This window comes from Aquila chrysaetos, chromosome 18, assembly GCF_900496995.4.
Source record: "Aquila chrysaetos chrysaetos chromosome 18, bAquChr1.4, whole genome shotgun sequence".
NCBI lineage: Eukaryota > Metazoa > Chordata > Aves > Accipitriformes > Accipitridae > Aquila > Aquila chrysaetos.
In genome coordinates this window covers 5856169-5868330 of record NC_044021.1, presented here as the reverse complement: position 1 = coordinate 5868330, position 12162 = coordinate 5856169, and the positions used below count along the sequence as shown (strand labels likewise).

Here is a 12162-nt window from a genome sequence, read left to right as displayed (position 1 = left end):
GCAAGCCCTTTATTACAAGTACTCTTCCTTTCTTTATAGAGACCTGTGAAGGCTTATGGCTCATCATTATTGCCGATATAATGACATTGTAAAAACAATATTGCATTCAGTAAGGAACCACATTTCACCATGCTCTCTAAGATCCACATATTCCTACAAACACCTATGTATTTATACAGCTACAACATGCTTGTGAATCTTCTGAATTAACATTACAGACATTCACTATTCAATTACATCCCTGACCAAAATATTTATTTTTTCAACTTTGCTAAAATACATTACATAGTTTTATAGTAAATCTCATCTCTTTTTTAGAGCTAGCGTTTCATTTCTTAGTATTAATTCTGCCAGTGAATAGACTATCTTAAAGAAAAACTACAGAGAAAGCAAACAGCAAGGTCTTCATAATCTTAAATCTAAACTGGTGCTCATTGACCAGGTGTCCAATTTATCTTCACTAGTGCAACGCATTGTTAATGACAACTTTGTTTACTTTTCCTTGAATTTAGAAAGCTTCTGATTTAAATAAAGGTAATTTGGCTGATGCTGTAAAACACAGTTCTGTGCATCATCTACAGTACTGGTGTGTGGGTCATTGCTGTTCACAGCAGCACAATTTATGAATGTACATTAAGCTTTATTTTCTTCATTAGCTTCTCATTACTGTTTAATATTAGTTCCCAGATTTGTTATTCCCTATGTCATTGTTACAACTTTGTATTTGCTCTGAGTTTGTCCAACAGCATACTTCCATTAAGGTCTTTAATTTACTTCAACGCTCTAGATAAGAAATTCTATTTCTATCATGGTACTGTGGTAACAATTATTACTCTGGTAATAATTTCTAGTACTGTCTCTGGTGATATTATCTGCCGTTGATTTATAAGTGCCGTACTAGTATCAGTTTTCTTTTCTCTAGACAACTAGTAACCATCTAAGAGATCAAAATATTTCCCAGACTTTGCCATTACTGTTTTAATAAATAACTCTAAGGTGCCTTTGAAAAAGGTTGGTCACTAGAACATGTGCATTTTCTTTATTCATCTGCAGAAACAGCATTAGATATTAGTTTGAAATATGCTGTCAATATAACAATGAATGTTATATTTATATATATGTTGCAATTCATTAGCAGGATTTCTTGAATCCCTGTTACCCTGTAACTGTCCAGAACAGTATGTTATATGCTTACTTATATGTAGATCTTCGGCCATTAAGCACATTATGCAACAAACCATGTTCTACAGGATAACTGCAATGATTTATAGAGGTATAGACTCTTTTTTTTTTTTTTCTCTTGGGCTGAAATAAATACCAGCAGGAGTTTACTTTACATGTTTACTATTCTCTTTATTTCTTTGGAAACTAAATCTGGATTTAGATGAATAATACAGCTAATATTTTACATGTGATCTTGAAAACAATTTACAGGTATTTTTGAATTTAGGTAAATTCATTTCTCATAGACCATGTAAAATTAATAATAGGGTCTGTTTGCAAGAATTAGTGCAGGAATAGTGCTTAAGAATTTTTGCTTAAAAATATTAAGTACAGGAGAGTTGAGATTCAAACCTTACTTCCTTTCTTTTCCAAGGCAGATTTCCCTTTGCCTTTGAGGAGACCAATGTGTCATGATAATCAACAGTTAATACTTATAAAACCACAACTGGAATATTAATATAAGGAGTAAGTGCAGGAAGACACCTCTTAACACACCTGTCTACAAAGTACATTATGAAAACAACCTCCTGAAATTTCATTTATAATCTTCCACTGAGTGTTAGTTTCAGCTAGTTCACACTGTAAAAACTGAAAACAACAGTGCAAGTCCTGCAGACTCACCTATAGGTCTGTTCTTTTCTTGCTCAATGCCATGCACCTCAGCGTTCGCTTGTCTTATATCACTACCAAGAGCATATGCAGAGCAAAGAGCTTAGTTTAAAAAGAAGCCGCAACAGAGCACAGGATGGCATGAACAGTTTTAAAATTCAGAAACAAGTCTCAGAGCTGGCAGCTGGAAGAGCTATTCCTCACTACCTGAACAAAGTGAAGGTAGAAATTAATTTTAAAAAATACTAGGAAATTAGACACCATCATTTTAGGCAGTACTTTTGCTAATAGTTGACCATGTTTATACTTCTTAAAATGTCTCCTGTGGAAAAATGTCCATTCTGTTTATTTTAGAAACAAGGTTACCAGAGATCCAGGCAGGCAGGGGGAGAGCCCAACTAGCATCCTCTGTCCTCATTAACTCCCCAGCTATGTGATATCCACATTCATTGTGCCGTATGGAGATGAGGGTCAAACCTGTCTTCCCTTAATTACATGGCATTTTAAAGGTTTTAGAAAAGGATGCCAATAGTCTTATTCTTGAGGAAACAAAGAGCTGAGAGTGCACGTTGACCTGTATCCTCACCTGGATTTTTGACAGTAATTTAGAGATCGTTTTTTAGCTTTCCTCAGAAAAGCATCCATCTGTGATAAAACTGATGACAAGGCATTTCAGGCAGAGCTGATGAAACAGTAAAACCTGGTCTCACAACAAGATAACTGCAGCAGAAACTTTCCAGAAATTTCACTATTTTACAAGAACCTTGTACTAACAGAGAAAAAAAGAAATATTGCTCTCTCCAAATCCCTTCTTCCTCACCAAAATACCACAAAAATTCTACTTTCTTCCTTAATTTTCCGAATAATAAATTAAACCTTATTTCTGATCTGAAGCACACAAATCTGATTCACCACTGAAGCCAGTACCACTACTTCACTAGAAGTACTCTAAATTTCACTGTTAGAAATTATGGCAACTCCTTGCTCTCTGACAATAAAATGGTTCATTTAAAATTAGTTGGAAAAATTGTGCCTCATTGAAAGTGTATTTTATAAAGCAGAGTAAATAAAATACATGTGTTCAAAGTGCTCTGGTCTTGTTCAGACAGAGGACTGACTTCCAATCCTTGTATATGAAAATCAAGATTTTCATATATATTATTATATATATTATATTATATATTATATATATTTCAGTAGAACAGGTGGAGATACGTTTACTGTGGCTGAAAATCTTCAGAATACACAACATGTATTCTATGTTCTCAAAGTGAAGACATTTAACACAAAATTCAGAATCATTATAGTGACATATGTCCATGTCTGTCTTGTACTGGGGAGCTCAGAACTGGACATGGTACTTGAGGTGTGGCTTCACCAGTGATGAGGAGAGGGGAAGGATCACCTCCTCAACCTGCTGGCAACAGTACTCCTAATGCAGCCTAGGATAAAACTCATTGTAAAGTATCAGATCAAATAAAAATTTCCCTTGAGTGTTTTGTATAAATTTATAGAAAAATATTGTCATAAAACACCATCTTTAATTTCTACTTGAAAAAATTTTTTGGCAGAAATCTTTCCGGATAAAACCTGTTCACCATCTTTCGAGACAGTAGACCAGAAGATGATAATTCAGTGTTAATACAGACAACAATTTTGTAATAAACAAAGATCAAAGAGTTGTATTTTTCTGTATTATCTTTTGCAAAAGTTTGTTACATGATATGGACATTTACATGCACACTCAGAGAATAACTCGGATTGCAGAACAAATTTGGTGTTGTTTTAACTTGAGAGAATAGAAACCATCTGCTGGGATAATTTTTCGTTAATAAAAGGGCTTTATTTTCCTTGACCCTTTAGATCTCTAGCACTCCAAAGTATTGCGATTGGATCCATCAGACCAGCCAATATCAGTAATACTGAACAACTTGGGACAGTCTTTTGTAAAAGAATGAAGTATTGATTTATTTTAATCTTTTCCACTTCAGAGATCAGAGTTTATGAAATTCTTCCTCCTCTCCAAGAAGGAAGAAGGGGGCTGGAAAAATGTGCAGTCAAAATACATGTAAACAAATGTTAGCAAAATCCATGGTAGTTATGATAAACTACATAACAAAATATGACTGGCTAGAAGTAATGTCTTTTTGTTTTATCCCTTCACTGATGCCTTCTTTACAGATTTTGGCAGCTTATATTATTAAGAAGAATACATTTTCTCTTCAGCTAATTTAAGTAATTTAAAGATAACATTAATACACACCCCCTCCTCCCAAGACACATATTCAGGATAATGCTAGCATTGCTAATAGAATAATTAAAGATCAAGGTGACTTGGCACTAGTTCAAGCATATCAACTCAGTGGAAGAGAAAATCAGATTCAATAAGGCTGGCCAGGGTGAGATAAGGTCCTTAGAGCCGAGCTTGGTGCAAAAACCCCACAAACAAATAAGAAAAACAAATCATGCACGAAAACACAACCCCCCTAAACAAACACGCCACAACAAACAAAGTAAAAAAAAAACCAAAACCAACCAATGATCCTGATAATTAATAAAAGGCATTAAATAACATGGTTGTAATAGGATTAAGACTCTGATGAAACTTTACCAACGGTGCTTTTCAGAGGCTGCCCATTGGTTTCCTCAAAGCTCCCTGCCCTGCCGCCCAAAAAGTGTGTGGCACATAGAAGTTTTAGTTTTCTAACTGCACTCAAGGAACGGAAAATGTGACATATGCTACATCTGGCAGTTACCAGAGGATATTTTTGCTGTCACATACATGACGCATATTTATTCACATGAATTTTATTTTTTCTTACCTGCTATGCATAGAAGAAAATTTCCCTTCAAGAAGACCTGAAAGGAATGTGTCATCTGAAAAACAGAAACAAGTCTTATTATATAAATCCACAATGATGTCTATGGGCCTGTTATTTTATCACATTATAATGAAATTGATTTATATTTTGCAGTGGTAGATAGTATCACAAAAGTCATTGCAAACGCCTTTTTTCAGCCCTACAATATTAAAAGAAAGGAAATAACATTTTCCTTTATACTGCTCTGCTGTTTTCAGAAGCAAGTAAAATCCATGTGTGAAAAAAAAATGCCTGTGGAAAAAAAAGACAAAAATAATTTAAGTGTTGTTTCTACTATTAAGAAGGAAAAATACTACTTTATTTTCATCTGACCATCCTTATGACATTTATTGCTCTTCTATAAGCTTTCGCTTGTTGTCTAAAGTACCTAATACCCCACTACATTCCAGATTACAATATATATTTTAAAGCATTTTCTTCTTTCTGAAAATCAGGTTTGAATTGATTTGGGTTGTGGTTGGTTTTTTTTTGTTTTTTGGTTTGTTTTTTCTTCTTTTTTCCCCTTGTTAAATGCACAGAATGCTAGTTATCAAGGAAATACTAACATTCTGACACAACCTCTATGGTATGTTCTGCAGCTTAAGGTGTGTTGGCATATTACAAGAAACCTAAAGAAACAACTTATACTTCTCTATGTCTAAGTCTACCAGAAAATAGGTTGCATAATGTGGAACAACCTGGATACTGATCAACTTGTCTGTCTTGCAACGAATTATCTTTTTTCTGTAAAAGAGAGTAAAACTGAGGGCTTCTGAAGCAGACACCCAAGGGGCCATCATTTCAATTCTCCTAATGGAAAAATATATCATTACAGTTTTCTGACTGGAAAATGAAAAAGGTATTTCTTGTAACAATATAATCCCAACATATTATTCCTAACTAATTCTCCCTGAGACGCTGTCGCTATAACTCTGCTACCAGAGGCTTTTGTGAAAAAGGTGATGAAATACCAGAGCAGTTAATTTATAACATGCGAAACTTACCTGTAACTGGAAAATCCTCAAATGACCTGTAAAATTGTCAGGGATGGACTCCCTAATCCTCTTTTCACAGAGTCAAGGATTTGACCCATAAACTCTAAGAAGTCTGGCAAATGACGTCTTGCTTCTAAGATAATTGGTGCTATTTAAAAAATATGACTAAGGTTAGATCTCACCTGATGGTGTTATCTGCCTGCTTTACCTCTCCAGTTAGGCTTCACGGAAATTGAAAAATCACCTGCAGAGGTAAAATATGGTGTAATCTGCACAAAGGAATTTTCTTTCTGATTACATCAGTTAGTGAGTGCCTTGTATCCTATTTATGTATTTACAATAATTAATTTAACCTGTCTGCCCTACTTTTGGTTGATTTTGCTCTTAAACTAAAGCCCTACCCTTTGAATATAAACAGCACTATAAGTGCGCTGTCTGAATATAGTATTTTGCCTGTTTGTCTTCTGTATTTTTGTGTATAATGAATTATTATAAGCACAGCCATCACATTCCATGTTACTAAAAGGAGAAGGAAGTAGCCTAATATTACAGCTCATAAAAAGGAAAATATTCCTGCTTTCTGTTTTTCTGCTTTTTAGAGGGGCAGATTTTTGGAGGACAATTCATGTGGTGTATCTGGCTGCAAATATCAACTAAAATTTACATATCTTATTTCAATTTAATCTCTTAATATAAGTTAATTTCCATCTTTTGCATAACCAGTTCTCCTAGGAGACTTGTCCTCAGCAGCTGAGGCTGGCCTCACACTTATGGAGATGCGATACGAGGTTTGAGACACTTCGTCCATTAACACCTTGCAGAGGTGCATTTAGTATAACCATAGGGGGAGGAAAAATGACATATTTTGAGAACTTGTTTGTTCCTGCACTTAAAACCATTTCCAAAGGGAATGTAAAAGCCATTGCATATGGCACAAATGTAATTCTGGACAGAGCTTGCATATGAATTACAACTCAGAGTCAAGACCACCATCTGTCCAAAACCTCCTTTCTGATCTCCTTGCTTGAAATACAACAGAATCAGAGAAAGCATACAACATCATGAGAGAAACAGAACAAAGCAGCTGGCTCTTCATTTTAATAAAAAATGAAGTTAAGAAGAGGTGCTTGATAATAAGCCTTCAGATCTAAACTCAAATTTTTCCTTGATAATCTATCACCTAGTCATTGACTGAATTTCTTCCCCAACCCTCAGTCTAGTTTAATACTCTATAATGGCTGTTAAAGCTTTTGCTATGATAAGAAAATTTGGCTCAGCTTTCCCAAAGAGATAAGAAAATTGAATACCCTAGAATACCTATGAACTATTTAAAAATATGTCCAGCTGGTAGCTTTGCTTTAGAATGTCTTATTCCACAAACAACCACAATGCAGTCAACTAGCTGCTGATGCATTAAGGTATAATTATTTATCAAAAATGGCCAGTTGTGATTTGTTGAACTAAACCCTGTGTTTTTTGATAAACATTGAATTATTTCAGTCTAGGAGGAGTGAACTAGCTTGAATACAATAAGGTCCATATCTTTCTGCTACAAACCTCTACCTTAACTCCAAGCAAAAGACATTAAATAATCAGTTGCCCCTAACATAATGCCATTTAACAAGTGATCTAACTTTTCAGTCACATGGGTGTCGCACAGTCTGCCTTGATGTTGTTCCAATGGTTAGAATGAATTGGAATTCTGATGTTTATGCTGCCTGAAATTATGGCCTGTGGATCCATGAATGGCCTTTCAAGTCAAAGGAAAAGTCTAGTGAAACTAGAATCCTTTCCCAGTAATGACCTAGAGCTGACGCCTGGAAGAGATTAAGAAACAAGTAAGCAGGTAGTGATACTTCCTTAAAAGATAATCTTATCCTCTAAAAGTTCATGGATCAGAAAGCCCAGCTCTTGAAAGATGTCCACATTACTCGTCAGAACAAAATATCTTAACTAGTTTGGATACACTTCAAAATTTTGCGGTTCTTCTCTGTAATTTTAGAGGCTTATCCATGAAGAGTTTGTCATCCATCCTTCAAAGATTTTCCCTCTGAAAAGTATCTGCATACAGAATTATTAAAGCTTGTTCACATGATATAGTTGTTTAACTAACAGTTAAGGAATGAGGAAGAAATGTAAATATCAAATTATTTGGTTATATCAAGACCTTTATAACCACTTTGTTAGACCTCAAACTATTTATTCAGCTCACTTCCTGACCAAGCATTATTTCCAGTAAAAGTCTAACCAGAAAAAGATTATTCAGAAAATGAAAAACTCTTATTTACTTAAAGCTTCTGCCAGAAGTCTCTTGCATATGTGATCTAGGCAGGATCTAAGCAGGTGGTCTAGGCAGGTGATCTAAGCAGAATTACATTTTCAATAAAATGTATGGATTATTTAGATTCAAAATTATCTTGGATAATGCCAACATTTAAACACTTATAGCAGACTAAGTTAAAGAAACAGAAGCTGTACTACTTTTTAGTTCATTGGAAATTTAGAAACACAACTAGAATTTCTAGCAAAACAAAATTCTAGTTTTTGTAAAGACACTTTTGCAGAGAAAGAAAAGACCTGAGGAAATATTTGGTTCACATTTCCTTCCTTAAACAGACTGTTTCTATGGCTGTATCAGTATTTGCTTAGCTTAAATCTGTATGGTATATGTTAAGAATAAAAATACTATTTTTGTTGGTACATTTTGGTTGATAATAAAGATGGACAAGAGTTGAAAGTAGTTTTTCAACTATTTTCTTAGCAAAGTATGACACAAATCTCCTGCATTTCCAAATTGAAATTTTAAGTAGGAAAAAATTTCCTATATCTTCATATTCCATATCATTATTTTTAAATTATTTTGCCAATATAGTGAAAACTCCTAAGAAAATACATCATAATAAGGCCACTACAAAACAAATAAAACTGCAGAGAATTATAAATTATTTTATGTGTCAAGTGCAGCTGCATTAGATTTGAGGGAAGGAAGAATAGACCTGGAAGGAAAACCAAAAGGTGGTTGACAAATGGTCACTTAATCTGAAATTTACAGTTCAGTATCAATCCTATACATAAACATCCCTTTCAAATGAAGTTGTTCACTCAGGGAGCAAGGAAGGATATTCAGACTCTCATTGTGCTTACATTAGACAGTTCAAATGATCAGCTATTTATTAAAAAAGGTCATCTTAAGACCTAAAATTAGGGAGTAGGAACTTAGTAAGCAAGTCTACGACAAAAGCAGCTTTGAAAAAAAAAATAAAAATCAAAGGCACTGGAAAAGTTCTAGGACATGAGGATTCTACAGAGGTATTTGACCATCTGCAAGATTCTGTATTGACTGGGCTCCTGAACCTTCAAATTAGCCAAGGAAAGATAAAAATACCCTTCCAACGGAAGCCAACTGCATAAGAAAAAATCAGATACTTGAAGACTTCCCAGTCACCCCTACAAATCTTCTAGAGTTGATACTATTCTGTGTTCAGAATTTTCAATGGGTTTGGGAAAAGCTAATTTATTCTCTTGCTGTAAAGAGCCTGACTTGATAGTACAAGAAGCAGATCTAGAGCTGTAAGACAACTGATGAGCTGATTCAGTGCTTGCTAAGGAAGCGATGCCCTAACACACAGTGTCTTCCAGACGGCTACCAGACGCTGGCAAATGTGACTGAATTTCACACCTGCTCAAAAAATAGCATTGAAAGAAGACACACATGTTGTTGGCTGACTCTGAGCAAAGAAGACACAAAGCTCAAATTCTGTAAAATATGACGTACTTTTCACGAGATACAGAGTGCCTCCAATGCTCATAGACCTCAGTGTAACTTCCAGGTGCCAAACTCCTTTCTAGGACAGGAATTACATGTCTGAATATCAAGCATGCAGTTAAAAATGTCCATCTTCCTTTCTATTGGGAAGTAATCTGTTAGTAAACATACCTATTTTCAGAAGTCTTATTGGAGGATGCACAGTAAAAGTGCAGATACTATGAGAAGGTAGTATATAAAAGAGAATACGGTGTGCTTTCTTGTAGGTGAATCCATGAGCAAGGCAAAATTGTCTCTGTTCCGCCAATGAGCAACTGTGTGAGTGCAGACACATTGCATTCATCGCTACATCACATCCATTCCACTCTTTCCCACTGTCCCTGGGCAGATTATTAGCTCTTAAGAACAAGGAATGGCGATTGTCATTATAAGTCTTGAATAATGTTTTTATTCATAGATCTCAGTGTGCTTTATAAAAGGAGATGAAAGTCAGCATTTGTGATACAAAGTGGGATGAAATGGATTTGGAAAAAGTTGCACTTGACACTAACCAAGTCTCCTGATTTCAATTCAGATGATTTATCCACGAAGTATGCAATAATACATTTGAACACTGGTTAGCATACAGGACTCCTATTCTTGGTCAGGCATCTAAAGGCAAATGGATATAATCGAGAATAGAACACCAAAACATATAAATTAAGCAGTTAAAAACTCAAACCGGCAGTAGTTTATGGCCATATGCTGTGCCCAAAACTCAATGGGTAAGCATGCAGAGACATTAGGACGCTGCCAGGAAATGAGAATCTGGGCCTCGGTTAGTTGACCAGTTATGTTGCCAGCACATGTAAATGATTTACATTACGGGATGTGCAAAGCGTTTTGCAGGGTAACAGCATGTGACATTCTATTACAAACCTAACATTTAATTAGCTGCCTGGAACTTGACTGATGAATCAAATATGCTCATACATTTAGCATTAGCCCAATATAAAAATCATGTATAATTTCAGTCAAGAAGATGACATTGCTATTGTAAAACACTTCTGCTTTAAACCCAATTGAGACAGTGGAATGTATTCTTAATGTCAAAGGTTTTTGCAGTGGTGGTTAACCATTATACTATTCTTGTGTGTACAAGGCATATATACTCCAGAAATATATTTTTAAATTAATTTTTGAAATTTTATTTCATTCCAATGTCAAGAGTTTGAATAGCTGGCAGATGTGAAACAAACTGCAGAATGATTTTTTTTTTTTTAATTTTAAAATGAAAGTTATTTTTCTAAATTGAAAAAATAAATCTTAAAATACAAAATCTCAATTCTTGTTATTATATTCCTTGATGTACTCTTTAACTTGTCCTGCTTGGTGTTTATCTATTTTTTTGTGTTTCTCCACAAACTTCACCATAGATCATCTTGGTTGTTCTCTTAGTTGCAAAGATATGTCCATATATATTCTTCAGTCCTGAGAGGTTTGCAGTTAGTCTGTTCTAAAAGACACCTGCACTGAACTCCCTTAAAAATTCAGTTAGGAATAGTTTAGATTCTAAGCTCTATACATACTCATATACCTCCACTGAACTTAAAAAAAAAAAAAAAAAAAAAAAAAAAATCAGAAATGCCAAAAGAAAAATGTACTCTCAAGACTTCTAGTAATTTTTTGCGGACTCAGGCAATTTAAATTGTTTCTTCAACTAAAACCAATCAAAGTATGAGACCATCATCTGATCTGAAATGTTTGAGGTCCAGCAGTCACTAAAATGTGACCCTCTTGGAAGTAGTCTAGAGGGTATCAAATCCTCAGATATACCTTTAGAGTTTGAAAGGATTTCAAACCTTCAGGTGAGCTCCTGACTGGAGGATTAAAATTTAATCAGGATGGTAGCGATCATGAGACATACTGTGTACCTTGTTTAGCTCCAAAAAGTGAAATGTGCATTGTGGGATCAGACCTTGCTCCTTGTATTTGACTACAACCCCGTCTACTACAAAACTTTGAGAAAAAAACATGAATTACTGAATAAATAAACCAACAGAAATTCAACCCATACAAAATGATCAATTGTAAACAGCTGGCATTTTTTATTGCTGGTTCCATCCTGCTATCAGTTAAGATACTAAATATGAAATAAGATGATGAAATATTATGCTACTGACTATGTTTTTATACATGAATCTGTTGTGAGCTGACTTCTAAAATGAGTACTCTTCAAATGAAAATTATATATTTCTATTTTTTAATTCTGTCAGTAATAGTGATGGCAAAGATGTCTGTATAGAAAAATAAATATCAAAATTGAAACCGAATTCTCAATTTATACCATAGTTACGTTTTCGCCATAACTTAGAAAAGAGAAATAATGAATAGCAATGAAAGAGAAATAATGAATAGCAATGAAATGAGTTAATCCTATTATCCAAAAACTCTTACTCAACATGTTAATTGGAACTCTAGAAAACTGTCAAAGGAAGTAAGAAAGGAAATAAATACTTGTCTACCTCCTCAGAGCTTTGGAAGGGCCTGTCAGAGAACTTAAAGCTGGAGAAATTAAGACTAGTTACGGCATAGATGAACCCAAGCGATCTCTGCGTTTCCAGTGGAAGTGAAGTGGTTTTTACCACGCAATAACAGAAATACTCTCCTGTCGAATTTTGTGCAGAAAATTATCATCCCACCCAGAGGGCAGGCAGAGGCAAATGTC

The 12162-nt window shown here is 34.7% G+C and overlaps 1 long non-coding RNA gene across 1 annotated transcript in view; it reads right to left on the bottom strand.

The window, feature by feature from the left end:
• The window catches only part of LOC115353170, a 251442-nt gene that overhangs the window by 9377 nt on the left and 229903 nt on the right, over window positions 1-12162 (bottom strand). The window contains exon 3 of the long non-coding RNA XR_003927468.1: window positions 4656-4710. This is a non-coding gene — a long non-coding RNA (uncharacterized LOC115353170). The remainder of the gene's footprint in view (window positions 1-4655; window positions 4711-12162) is intronic.